Source organism: Megascapheus bottae, chromosome 35 (assembly GCF_031878675.1).
Source record: "Megascapheus bottae isolate mThoBot1 chromosome 35, mThoBot2.hap1, whole genome shotgun sequence".
Classification (NCBI taxonomy): domain Eukaryota; kingdom Metazoa; phylum Chordata; class Mammalia; order Rodentia; family Geomyidae; genus Megascapheus; species Megascapheus bottae.
Window position 1 is genome coordinate 5,017,888 of NC_143543.1, and position 11,876 is coordinate 5,029,763.

Here is an 11,876-nt window from a genome sequence, read left to right on the forward strand (position 1 = left end):
AGCAAGAGAACTCAGTAAGCACCAGATCACAAGCTTCGAAATACAACAACCTACCACTTAAGTAAAGGAAATGAAATGGTAGTTTTCTTAATTTGTTACTTTTCCTCAAGAGAAATATGATTGGAAAGTCTTATTTTATTACAATTACAATGATTAAAGGAACTGTTTGAGTATAAATGGTGATGTCAACAAAATTCATATGCCAGTCCAGTAGCCACAGGCAGAGGCAAGCAGAGCTAGCGGGACTTTCAGCATGGTGAATCATGGAAAAGAGCCTCATTTATGGATGAAACATATCATAGTAAGATGGATCAGGTGGCAGAATATTGTCAACATTGCCAACATAGCTGTGCTACTGAAAAGTCTTCCAGAAAGTGAACAAAATTCCCATCAGAATTTCAAGACCATTCTTCACAAAAAAGTACTGAAATTCATGGAAATAGAAAAACTTATTCTCAGCCAAGACAAGCCAAATTTTAGGTATCCTAGTACCACACACCCAATTATACTTTAAAGTCATAGTAACAAAAACACAGTGGTAGTTTATAGATACAAACACAAAGAGCAATGGCACAAAACAGCAAATCTGCTTAAGTCATGTTTTTGGCTTTGCACATCTCACATTTTAGATAAAAAGACAACAAATACTGCTTGTTGAAAAGGCTGTCTACATGTAAAAAAAGACTAGATTCCTACTTTTCCATTAAAATAATGTCTACATAGGACAAAGTGTTTTTTCATATATTTTATTGTAATTAATAGAAGGGTTACATTATATTTGTCAGATAGAAGGTTCATTAATTCACATACATTGATATCCTTTCTCATGTCTTGGTCCCCATTTCCCTCCCCCACACACCACCCCTCATCTTGTTTTCCCTCCTTTGGCAGCACATATACTAAACTTGGCACAATACAGAGAAGATTAGCGCGGCCTCTGCGCAAGGATGACATGCAAATACATTGGACAAAGTTTTAATGTTAGACCTGACAACTTTGCAGTTAATATAGGAAGACAGAAAATACTTGAAAATATACACCTAGGCAATGATTTTCTAAAGTCTCCGAATGGCCCTGGAAATAAGAGAAAAAACTGACTAATCAGGAAAAGACAACTGAAGGAATACAGGTTTCTTTTTCTTAGGTTTTCAGATAAAGGTTTACCATCCAAATATATAAAGTGTTCATATTAAACATCGAAATAACATACAGCCCAATTGATAAATTAAATACACTAAACAATTTTAAGAAATAGAAAGATTCAGCATCTTAAATGAAGTGCATATCTAAATAACAGATTCCAATTCATCCCACCCAGAATGACAATAGAAAGATCCCTTGTTTGCTGGCTTTTGTCTATTAACTTGACTGGGAAAGAAAGAATAGTGTTCTGATACACAAATAAGATCAAAGCATTTTGTATATAAAGACAGTGTAACAAAAAGCAGCAGTTTCAGGAAAGAGGGCAGAGGGCTAAGTAGTTAAGAGTATAGAAATCTTCATTCAGAGCACATATAGAAATACCACAATGAATTATTCTTGTACATTTCTTTCTTTTTCTTGTAATTAATACAAGGGCTACATTATAGTCACCAGATAGAAGGTGCATTATTTGATCATTGCTACCCCTTCTCATATTTTTGTCCCCATGCTTGTACAATTCATGTACACTGGTAAGATGAATCAGCTTGTAAAATTTCCCTGTTTGAAACAGACTTACTTCATTACTTCTATTAAAAATGCAATTAAATTTGGTAGTAAAGGAATTCTGAAGAAGTTAATTTTTTGATGAGTAACCCTGTTTCATTTGAACCAGAACTTCAGTCCATTTTTCAGGGGCTGTTTCCCATTTAGGGGATGTTGGCAGGACTTGAATCCTTCTACTTATATTACAGAATTAGTGAAAAGCACTACTTTCTCTTGACATCCAATCTCCCCAACATTTTGCCCATTTCTCCCAATTCCTTCCTTCCAAAACTTTGGGATTACATCATTTTCCACATTTAGTCCAGAAAATTTACTGTGTAAAAAGACAACACATGTAAAGTATGAAAAGACAATGTCATCTTCCTAGGTTCCTAGTTGGGTTATACAGTTGTTCAAATCTAAGGTTTCTCTGTTGAGTTTTTGCCTGGTTAATCTGTGCATAGGTGTGTTAAATCACCAACCATCACTGTGTTTTGATCTATTTATGGTTTCAGTGAAAGTAAGTTTTGCTTGATGAAGTTCCCATTATTTTTCAGTCCCATTACAATACCAAGTTTCATGAGCTTCTGTGCCCATATGTAGTCGTGGAGCTGTAAGTATGGAGTAGCATCTATATCAAGAGAAGTTTGTCGGCTTTGGAGAATCACAGCCAAGGTAAAAACACCCAAACAGACACCATAAATCAACCTGGCTAATCCTGTTTATGGAAAAAGCAGACCTGGTGATATATCTGGCTAAGATAATACTTCCTGTTTGAAGTATAGCCTACATCATGAGAGCTGTGATGAGAACAATGGATTATGGTACAGGCCATATTCTACAAATCAGCCACATCTTAAAGGGACAGCAAGATACAGAAAGTTCCTAGTTTTTACCAAACCTACAACCCTAGATCTGTCATACTGAGTGGTGAAAGGAAGACTCCTAAACACATACTTGGTTCTGGAAATCCAGATATTTTCATGTATTTTATTGTAATTAATAGAAGGGTTACATTATATTCACCAGATAGAAAGTGCATTACTTCACATACATTGATAACTTTTCTCATGTCTTGGTCCCCATTTCCCTCCCCCACTCCCACCCCTCATCTGGTGTTCCCCCATTCATTATCTGATTTCAAATAACCAAATATGCATGTATACAATGTATCAGATAAGGTGAAATACTGTAACAATACGAGATAGCCAAGGGACAGCAGAAGAGATGAGAGATAAGATAATACATAAGGATAATCACTCATTATATGGCTTTTTGGAAACGCAGATTTCTATGCAGGTCATGAGCATTCAGACAATTTTTTGTCTATATTCCATCATGCACATCATGACATTGAGTAACAAGGTCTGCAAGAATTAGCAATGAAGGGGAAAATAGAACAGGCAAGATTCCCAGGCCCAACTAGAGAAAGTATTTCCAAGAGGGTTTAAGCAACTATCTTCTGTGAAGAAACTGAACCATCCTTTCTAGAATATTTTGCTCTCCCACCTTTCTAAAGTGATGGAGGAAATGCTTACATTCTATTACCCCATCAATAACACCATAGCAGAATGTGACATGTTGCCACAGAGGTACTCAGGAGCAGCTCTCTCAGCACTAACAACCCCTTCTCCATGAGTTAGAAGTATGCAGACAGGTTTTTGTCACAATGGAATATAACTCCACTATCCAGAAGATGCTAATTAAACTCCATAATTCTCAGGATAGATCCAAGTGATAGAGGATCAGAAGACATCAGTACTACTGGGGTAAATAGGAGTGTTCTGACATAGCTGTCAGTATTTACACAGAAGAGCTGAACTCTCAAGTCTTTGCTGAAAAGGGCCATAGGCAAGGACTTCAGGTTTGTGATGATATTGTGAGTAGAGTTTTCTGAAAAGTAAAAGCCATGACCTTATCGAACAATCTATAATTTAGATAAAAGATTGCTTCACTATGTAAAGACAACACTTGAAAATCCTATAGATGTGTCTTGCAAAGACAATGATCAGAATCTTCTGGTGTCCCCACCTTGTTTCTTTTTTATGACTGAAAATGTAAAGGTTGCCTCTGCCAAAGGACACTACATAATTCTTAACTTGAATCTTTTATTAGTCCATTGACATTTAGAGCAAAAACCTTTAGTTCCTTAAAGCTGAGCTGTTTTTCACCAATTGGAGGCATCAAGGGATTTCACTAGCAAACAGTGGCATGTGCCACTGTGATTGAGAGAATAATTAACTTTTATCTGCCACTCCACAGTACACTCATGTATAAATTATTATTGTCTGGGCCCTGTGGTGTTGTTCGCTATTCTTATGTGGAGTGTGCAATGAAGTGACCAAATAGTGAAGTCTTGCAAGCTATGATGAGGGTCCATTTTCCCTACCCATCAAGCTTTTTACCTGAATTGCACTTAACATTTATGCCAAGACTCAGATCCCAGGAATGCAAAGTATTGTCTCAACCTACTGCTTTTTCTCTGTATACATGTCAGTTTTGTTCAGGGAAGAGCAGAACATCTTGGCTCAAGAGCTTCTCACTGGTGAGATAAATCACTCATAAGATTCATAGTTAAAACATTCAGGAAATTCAGAAAAGTTTCAGTAGTAATTTTCAAGTGGAACTATTCTCTACTTTATAGAGAACAATGGACTCTTCTCTATAGAGAATCATTGAAGATGCTATGAAGTTCACAAGATTGACAATGCAACACATTACAGAAAACATTCTCAATGATATCCTGAAATACAATAGCCATCAACAACTAGAGTTCTTCAAATATGAACTGAAGTCACTAGACAGTGTAGGGCAAGTCAACCACCTGCATGAAATCAGGAAAAATAACTCTGCTTCCTGATCTAAAACTCAAAACAGCACAGATGGCCAACAGTCACATATACTATAGAAAAATACCAAGTCCCTTAAGGAAAGGCAAGAGGTAGAAACAAACTGACTTCCACTATGTAAGCATTCCAGATTAAATCAAGTGAAGTCTTCCAGCCAAGCCCTTCCCACCTCCTTGTCTACTCATAGCCTTCAAGATTTAATTCAATAAAATATAAATTCAATTCTGTGCAAAGTAAGGAAAACAAGGGGCAAAGAGAGTGAACAAATTCCAGTAAGGAACTGAGAATGCTCTCTCCTTCAAAGAGCAGCATGCCTTTTTCCAAGCAGGAAAATCACCATAAGTAAACTAAGTCTTCATGTCAAATCATCTAGTTCTTTCAGTTGTCAAGTCTCTGCCTTCCTAATTGACTAAAGACAGAATTACAAATCTGGATGCAAAGATACAACAAAGTAATGCCAATTCTCCGAGGAAGTAGTGCTAACAAGTCGTTTCAAGAAATGAACATTCATGGTGAATATAATGTAACCCTTCTATCAATTACAATAAAAATATCTGAAAAAATGAACATTCACCAAATATGGTCATGATGACTTTACTAAGTAGATTCAGGAACAGATCCATGAACCAGATTCACACTGTACCTGGAACATAAAATATATGTAGCCATCTCCAATTTCTTATTCAACAAAAATCCACATCCACACACTCTGAAAAATAAGTCTGAGAATATCAGGAAACTGGTGAACGGTAATTTCCCTTGTTTTCCATAAAGGAATAGGATTTGTTTGGTGTGCTGAAGTTCTGATCCATTATGTCCATCATGTAACTTAGTCTCACTTTGTTGCTACTGAGGCCCTGCCCACCGAAGCCATCCTAACTAGTTCAGCTTAAGCACAGGAGGAAACTTTTAAATGCCTAGACTTGCCCAAGTCCCTTCAAACCATAGAGTGTCATTTTGAGAGATTGTCTATGTACAAAAGTTTCTAGAGTGATTATGTATGTTTTTGCTTTGGGGACTTGAACTCTGGTCCTGGACTTTGTTCCAGAGCTGTTCAGTTTAAGGATATTACCCTATCCCTTGAGAAACAGCAACACTTCTATGGATATTCATTTTTAACCACCACAATGTAGCTTGTATTCATCTATTCAGGAATTGTCAAGAACAACAGAGGTCAATTACTACAGAAATGTTATAGTACTCAGGCCCCATTCTGCCTTCAAAGTTTTGTGATGTCTTAATACCTTACTCAGGTTGCCACCCGTAACTAGAGATCTACAATCATAACTACATTAATCTAAGCTGATGTCTCCAAACTTTCAGACAAAGGTGAGCCACCTACAGAGATTCAGGAAGAATTGCTCCCATCATTGCCATGATTCTTTGTTAACAGACTTGGAAATAGTAAGGACAGAGTCCATCTGGGGCCCCCAGAGTCCAAAATCACTTGTAATAGAACAGCCTAATGATGATTTGCTCATTCTAAGGGCATGAACAACTCGACAGGGCACTCATCTCTTAGCACAGCTAAAGAGACACAGTTCCGCTGACAGGATACTCTGTGTATGCCCAAGAAACACATGTTGTACAAAATACTCTGATTTTCAACACCAGAGACATAAATAACAGCATGGAAAATGTCTGGTTAATTTTGTCCATCACATGAAATCCAATCTGACCTTTTTTGCTAGTGAGAACATGCAACGTTTCCACAGAAATCATCATAGATAATTCAGCCTGAGTACAGCTTCCAAACCCCCAGCCTTACTGAAGTACCTGAACTGAACCGTGCACTTTTCAAAATACCATATACAAAAGAATGTTCCCCAGGCAGTCATTCAATATTTTAGATATATCAGAGCAAGGCTTTTCTGACCAAAACCAGAGTGAAGTAGTTCCAATAACCACTTCTCAAACTCCCATCAACACAAAGACAAGGTAATCACCATGTCTATCTTTCCAATCAGCCACATTGTAAGATTCCCCAGAATATAGCATGGACATACACTTCCTGCCAGCCAGTTCCAGGATGAGAGGGACATCCTGTAACTATAAGCATAGTAACTAGCACATAGAAGGCAATGAGGAACCATTCCGAGAGCCTACACACAAGGTTAAACTGTTTCATGAGGAAAGATCTGTATGATTATTTAACAGCAAGGAAGCTCACAGACTTCTTTTGTACTCATATAGACTTTCAGCTTTGAATATTTTAGATGTAATAATGCTCCAGTAATGTCAACAGTTACACAAAATATCCAGATTATATCTTGGTCAAATGAAGTGATAATAATACAATGTTATAGACAGCTAGTCATGCTTGCTCTATATATCCCTAATGGTACACACCGACCCACCATACCTAATGAGAACATAAGAATTGCATAAACCTGCACATCATTTCCATGACAGCAAGCCCAGAAAATTACAGGTTTTTAAGAAGAACAATATCTGGAGTCGCCTGTGTCTACATAGAATCTATTTGTCTTGAGAATTAGGCTATGCTATGAGTTAAAATTTAACCCCTGAGGCCCACCTCGAGTCAAGGTCACAGAATATGCTGTAGGATAAGCCATGTCTTGCCTTGTGTTTGAGCATTTGAAGACAGTTCGATAACCAGCTGCTGCAAGTTTAATAGCTCATTCAAGGGTGAAGGTAGCACGGATTAATATTCAGACAAAAACAGGCAATTATAAACACTTTCTATAGAAATAAATGCAATTAATCATGTGCATCTAGGTCACCTTTTACCCTTTTACCTTCACGATCATGTTAAGGATAATCGTTTCAATAAGTGTCCTGATATCTCTGGTTCCCTGCTAATATCCTAATAAAAGATTCTACCTATGCTTTCTCATACTCCAAGTAAGTGATCAAAGCATTTTGGCTCATGAATAAAAATGTCTTGCTCTGACTACTAGGCATTTGGGAGTGGCCTTTACTTCCACCACTTCGTCATACTGCTTGAAGACACCATGCTGGCCCACAAATGTCAGCACATATATATTAAATCTTTGACCTGGTTGAGCTCATGAGTCATAAATTTCCCACTTTTTTGTGGGCCAAGCTACCCCTTTGCTTGGACAGTGTCCCTGAGCTCTTTAGTTCAAAGCTACCATCCTACTATTGAGCCAAGCCCCATTTCTGGTTTTCTAGAGGTTAATTATAGATGAGTCGCAGGCCCTTTTGTTCTGTGGCTGGCTATGAACCTTGATCCTCAGATCTAAGCCTCCTGAATAGCTAGGATTACAGGTGTGAGCCACCATATCTCACTAGTTTCCCAGTTTTCTGAGGTTGGCAGAAGGCTTCAATATGACCATACTTGATTTATAACAGATGCTTGTAGCACCTTAAGAGTATGATATTTTGTTGCGACAGCACTGAGCAACAAAGAATAAGACAACTTAGAATTCAACCTGCAAGGTTTCTGGGGACATATATCTGCTTGCAGTTGCTACCTTTCTAATAGACTTACAACTAGATCTCGCTAGACATAGCTTCTCAATCTCATGATCAAATTTTCATATAACAATTTCATTGTGCCTTGATGTGAGGGTACTTAAAGATATGTTCCCCAAGAGTAGCAATGTTACTGTCTACTGTCACCAACCTGTTGATTAAGTGTTTTAAAAATTCTTCCTCTTCAAGGGTGCTCAGATATTTGGGGTTGTGATTGGTTTATGGGAAAGGATACACATGCCCGCCTGTTCAGCTAGAGAGGGGGAAAATGTGCTTCTTAATTTTGTGTGTTTTAGTCTACTTTGACCAAGTAGAAATGGCAGAGAAATGTAACGACTTTTGAACTGAAGTTCTCAAAACATGTGTTTAATAGCTTCCAAAGGTATTTTATTATATGTTATTGTCTGGCTAATGTATGGAGGGATTACAGTTCTATTTGTCAAATAATGAGGGCAATACTTCTTGAACCCCCTTTCCCTTCTCCAGCCACTCACAATCATGTTGTTTTTTCCTTCCCTCTTTCAAATATACATACACACAATATGCCAGTTAACAAACTCATATACAGTAACTACATGAGAGCAACCATAAGGGGAAAATGGGTTTAATTTAATGTGAATGGAGAATCATGCTCTTGTGTAAAGAGAATGCTTTTAGTTCAATCAGCTAAGATTATATTGGGCCATCTGTAGTCACTGTGATAGTTTTATTGGCTTTGTGTCTGACTTAGCACATTTTTGACAAAAGACAAGATTTTAGGGGGCCAATATTAGAGCTTGAACTCAAGGCCTGGGCTAAATCACTCAGCCTCTCTGTGATTAAGTCTAGTGCTCTGCCACTTGAGCCACAGTGCCACTTCCAACTATTTCTGCAGTACTGAGGAATCCAGCACAGGGCTTTATGCATGCTCGGCAATCACTCAACCCCTAAGCAGCATTCCCAAGCCTTAGGAAAAAATTTGTAAATACATTCAAAACTTAGCAGACCTTTGGGCTCTTAAAAGGCTGGAAATTAATATAGCACCTGAACCTTCTAAATATCCCTCTCTCGAAGACATCTGAATTTTGTTAAGGACTTCCCAGTCTCTTAAGTCTTCTTGACTCCACATTCTTTTAAGACTAAGAAATTTTGTGAGATCTCTTCATGGTAGGCCCATCGAGGGATCAGCTCACTCCCCTTCATTTCTTAGGAGAAGAAAATAGTTTTTAGCTACTTAGCCTCCCTCTCCATCGAAACAAAGGCACACTGCCAATCTCTACATGCTCTCTGCTTTGTAAAGTATCTAGGCCTCTCTCCATATTCAGATACAGACCAGGGAAAAGATAATGATCTTCTTAAGCAGCCATGACAACCTTTAAGGAACCCAATATAGTGTTTTATGGTGAGCGGTGCTTGCATAACTAAGGATTCTTATGTGCTTCAGTATACTCTATGATACCTGAGAATTCTCTTTACTCCTTGGGAATATGGACTGAACTAGTTTTACTGAAGTTTTAAGTCTAAGCACCAGGGCTAGGAAAGGGTTTCAATTGTCAATTAGAACAGTGAGCAAAGATCAGAAGTGTTTACAAGGAGACAAATTCCAGGCTCCCATTGACTGGAGACAGTGTCATCAGTAATGGAGTCCAGAATCTGGTGTTACCACACCAGATTCTGCTGAAACATGGGACACAATATGAGCAAAAATCCTAAGATTGCACACCGTGGACAAAATCAGGCTGAACACCAGATGTCCATAGCGGAGCAGATCACATTGTCCACACAATAGAACAGAATGCATGGTATCTTTGGCCTAACAGTTTGAAGGAAAGATGAAGCAAAAGCATTTGTTATTTGCCCAAAAACATCTTTTGAATTGGACAACTTAGATGATTCTTGAATATGGTAAGGGAAAAAGAAACAACTGGCTTTCATCACAAACTGGAATGTAATTACCCTTTTACTAACACATGGAAAACTTGTAAGTTCTGATCCCTACTGTGTGATAAGGACAGCCGCTTGGGCTATGAAGGTGGAAGATCTATGCTCAAATCCTGGAAACACGTAATGTCTTTTCAACTGAGCCAGACCTATCATGTAGAGTAAGGATGAAGAACACACAGCCAATGCCCAACCCTTTTGTTCCTTTGGTCTTGACTTGTCTCACTTGATGTGATTTGCCCTAGATTCATCTAGTTCCCTGCATATGCCATTATTTTATCTTGTCTGTTAGTAATGTAGAATTCCATTGTGTGTGTGTGTGTGTGTGTGTGTGTGTGTGTGTGTGTGTGTATATATATATATATATATATATATATATATATATATATCACATTTTTTGTATCCATTCATCTGCAGTAGGAAATCTGGATTGTATCTGTCTCCTGGCCACCATGAATAGTTAAGAGATGAACATAGCTGATTAGGTGTTCTTATCATATCCTGAGTTATAATATTCAGGGTATATGCCCAGGAGTGGTATGTCGGGATCATAGCCAAGGTCAATTTTGAGATATTTAGGAAACCTCCACACTGCTTTCCAGAGTGGCTTTCTAGGCTTACAATTCCCACAGCAATGAAGTAGGGTTCCTTTTTTTTCAAATCCCTCCAGCATCTTTAATTGTCTGAGTATAAAATTGTGGCCATTCTTGTTGGAGTAAGGTGGTATCTTAGGGTTGTTTTAATTGCATTTCCTTTATTACCATGGATGAGTATGTTCTCACAAGCTTTTCTGGCATTTTCACCTCTTTTTTTGATAAGTTTTTCTTTAGTTCCCTTGCCCATTTGATGATTGACTTGTTGGGTTTGGGTGGGATTAAAACCAGTACTATACTAAATAGAGAAAGACTGGAACCATTTACCTTAAAATCAGTAATTAGACAGGGATGCCCACTCTCTCCATTTATCTTCAATATAGTGCTGGAATACTTAATCAGAGCAATAAGGCAAGAGAAGGACATCAAAGGCATCCAAATAGGGAAAGAAGGAATTAAACCATACCTATTTGCATATGACAGGATACTCTACCTGAGTGACACAATAAGCTCCACTCCCAAACTGCTAGAATTAATAAACCACTTTAGCAAAGTGGCAGGATATAAAATTAACCTGCAAAAGTCAGTAGCTTCCTTGTACACCAACAATACACAAACAGAAGGCAAAATCAAGGAAATGATCCCATTTGCATTGGCCACCAAAAGAATGAAATAATTAGGATTAAATTAACCAAAGATGCAAAGGAATTATTTAATGAAAACTATAAAAGCCTAACAAAAGTAATTGGAGAGGACACCAGGAAATGGAAAGACATCCCATGCTCATGAGTAGGGTAAACCAATATAGTGAAAATGGCCATAACCAAAATTGATATACAAATTCAATGCAATCCCCATCAAAATCCCAAAGAACTTCTTTACTTAAATCGAAGATATAATCCAAAGGTTCATATGGAACAAGAAAAGACCTAGAATAGCCAAAACAATTCTAGGCAAAAAGAGTAATGCAGGTGGTATTATAATACCATACTTCAAACTCTTCTATACAGCCATAATGATAAAAACAGCATGATATTGGCACAAAAATAAACCAGAAATTCAATTGAACAGAATAGAAGATCCAGAAATAGAACCACATAACTATAGTCAACTTGTACTTGACAAAAGAGACCAAGATATGCAGTGGAACAAACACAGCCTAAAGGAACAAACACAGCCTATTCAATTATTGGTGCTAGCAAAACTGGGTAGCCACATGCAGAAAACTAAAATTTGAACCTAGCCTTTCTCCATGCACAAGCATTAACTCAATATGGATCAAAGATGTCAATGTCAGACCAGAAATATTGAGACTGGTACACGATAGAGTTGGAGAGGCATTGGAACTCATAGGCACAGTCAAAAATTC

At 37.7% G+C, this 11,876-nt stretch overlaps 1 non-coding gene across 1 annotated transcript; it reads left to right on the top strand.

The window, feature by feature from the left end:
• Positions 1–872: 872 nt before the first annotated feature.
• LOC150042549 (U6 spliceosomal RNA) lies at positions 873–977 on the top strand. The gene has a single exon (XR_016533619.1). It is a non-coding gene; the product is annotated as a U6 spliceosomal RNA (small nuclear RNA).
• Positions 978–11,876: the final 10,899 nt, after the last annotated feature.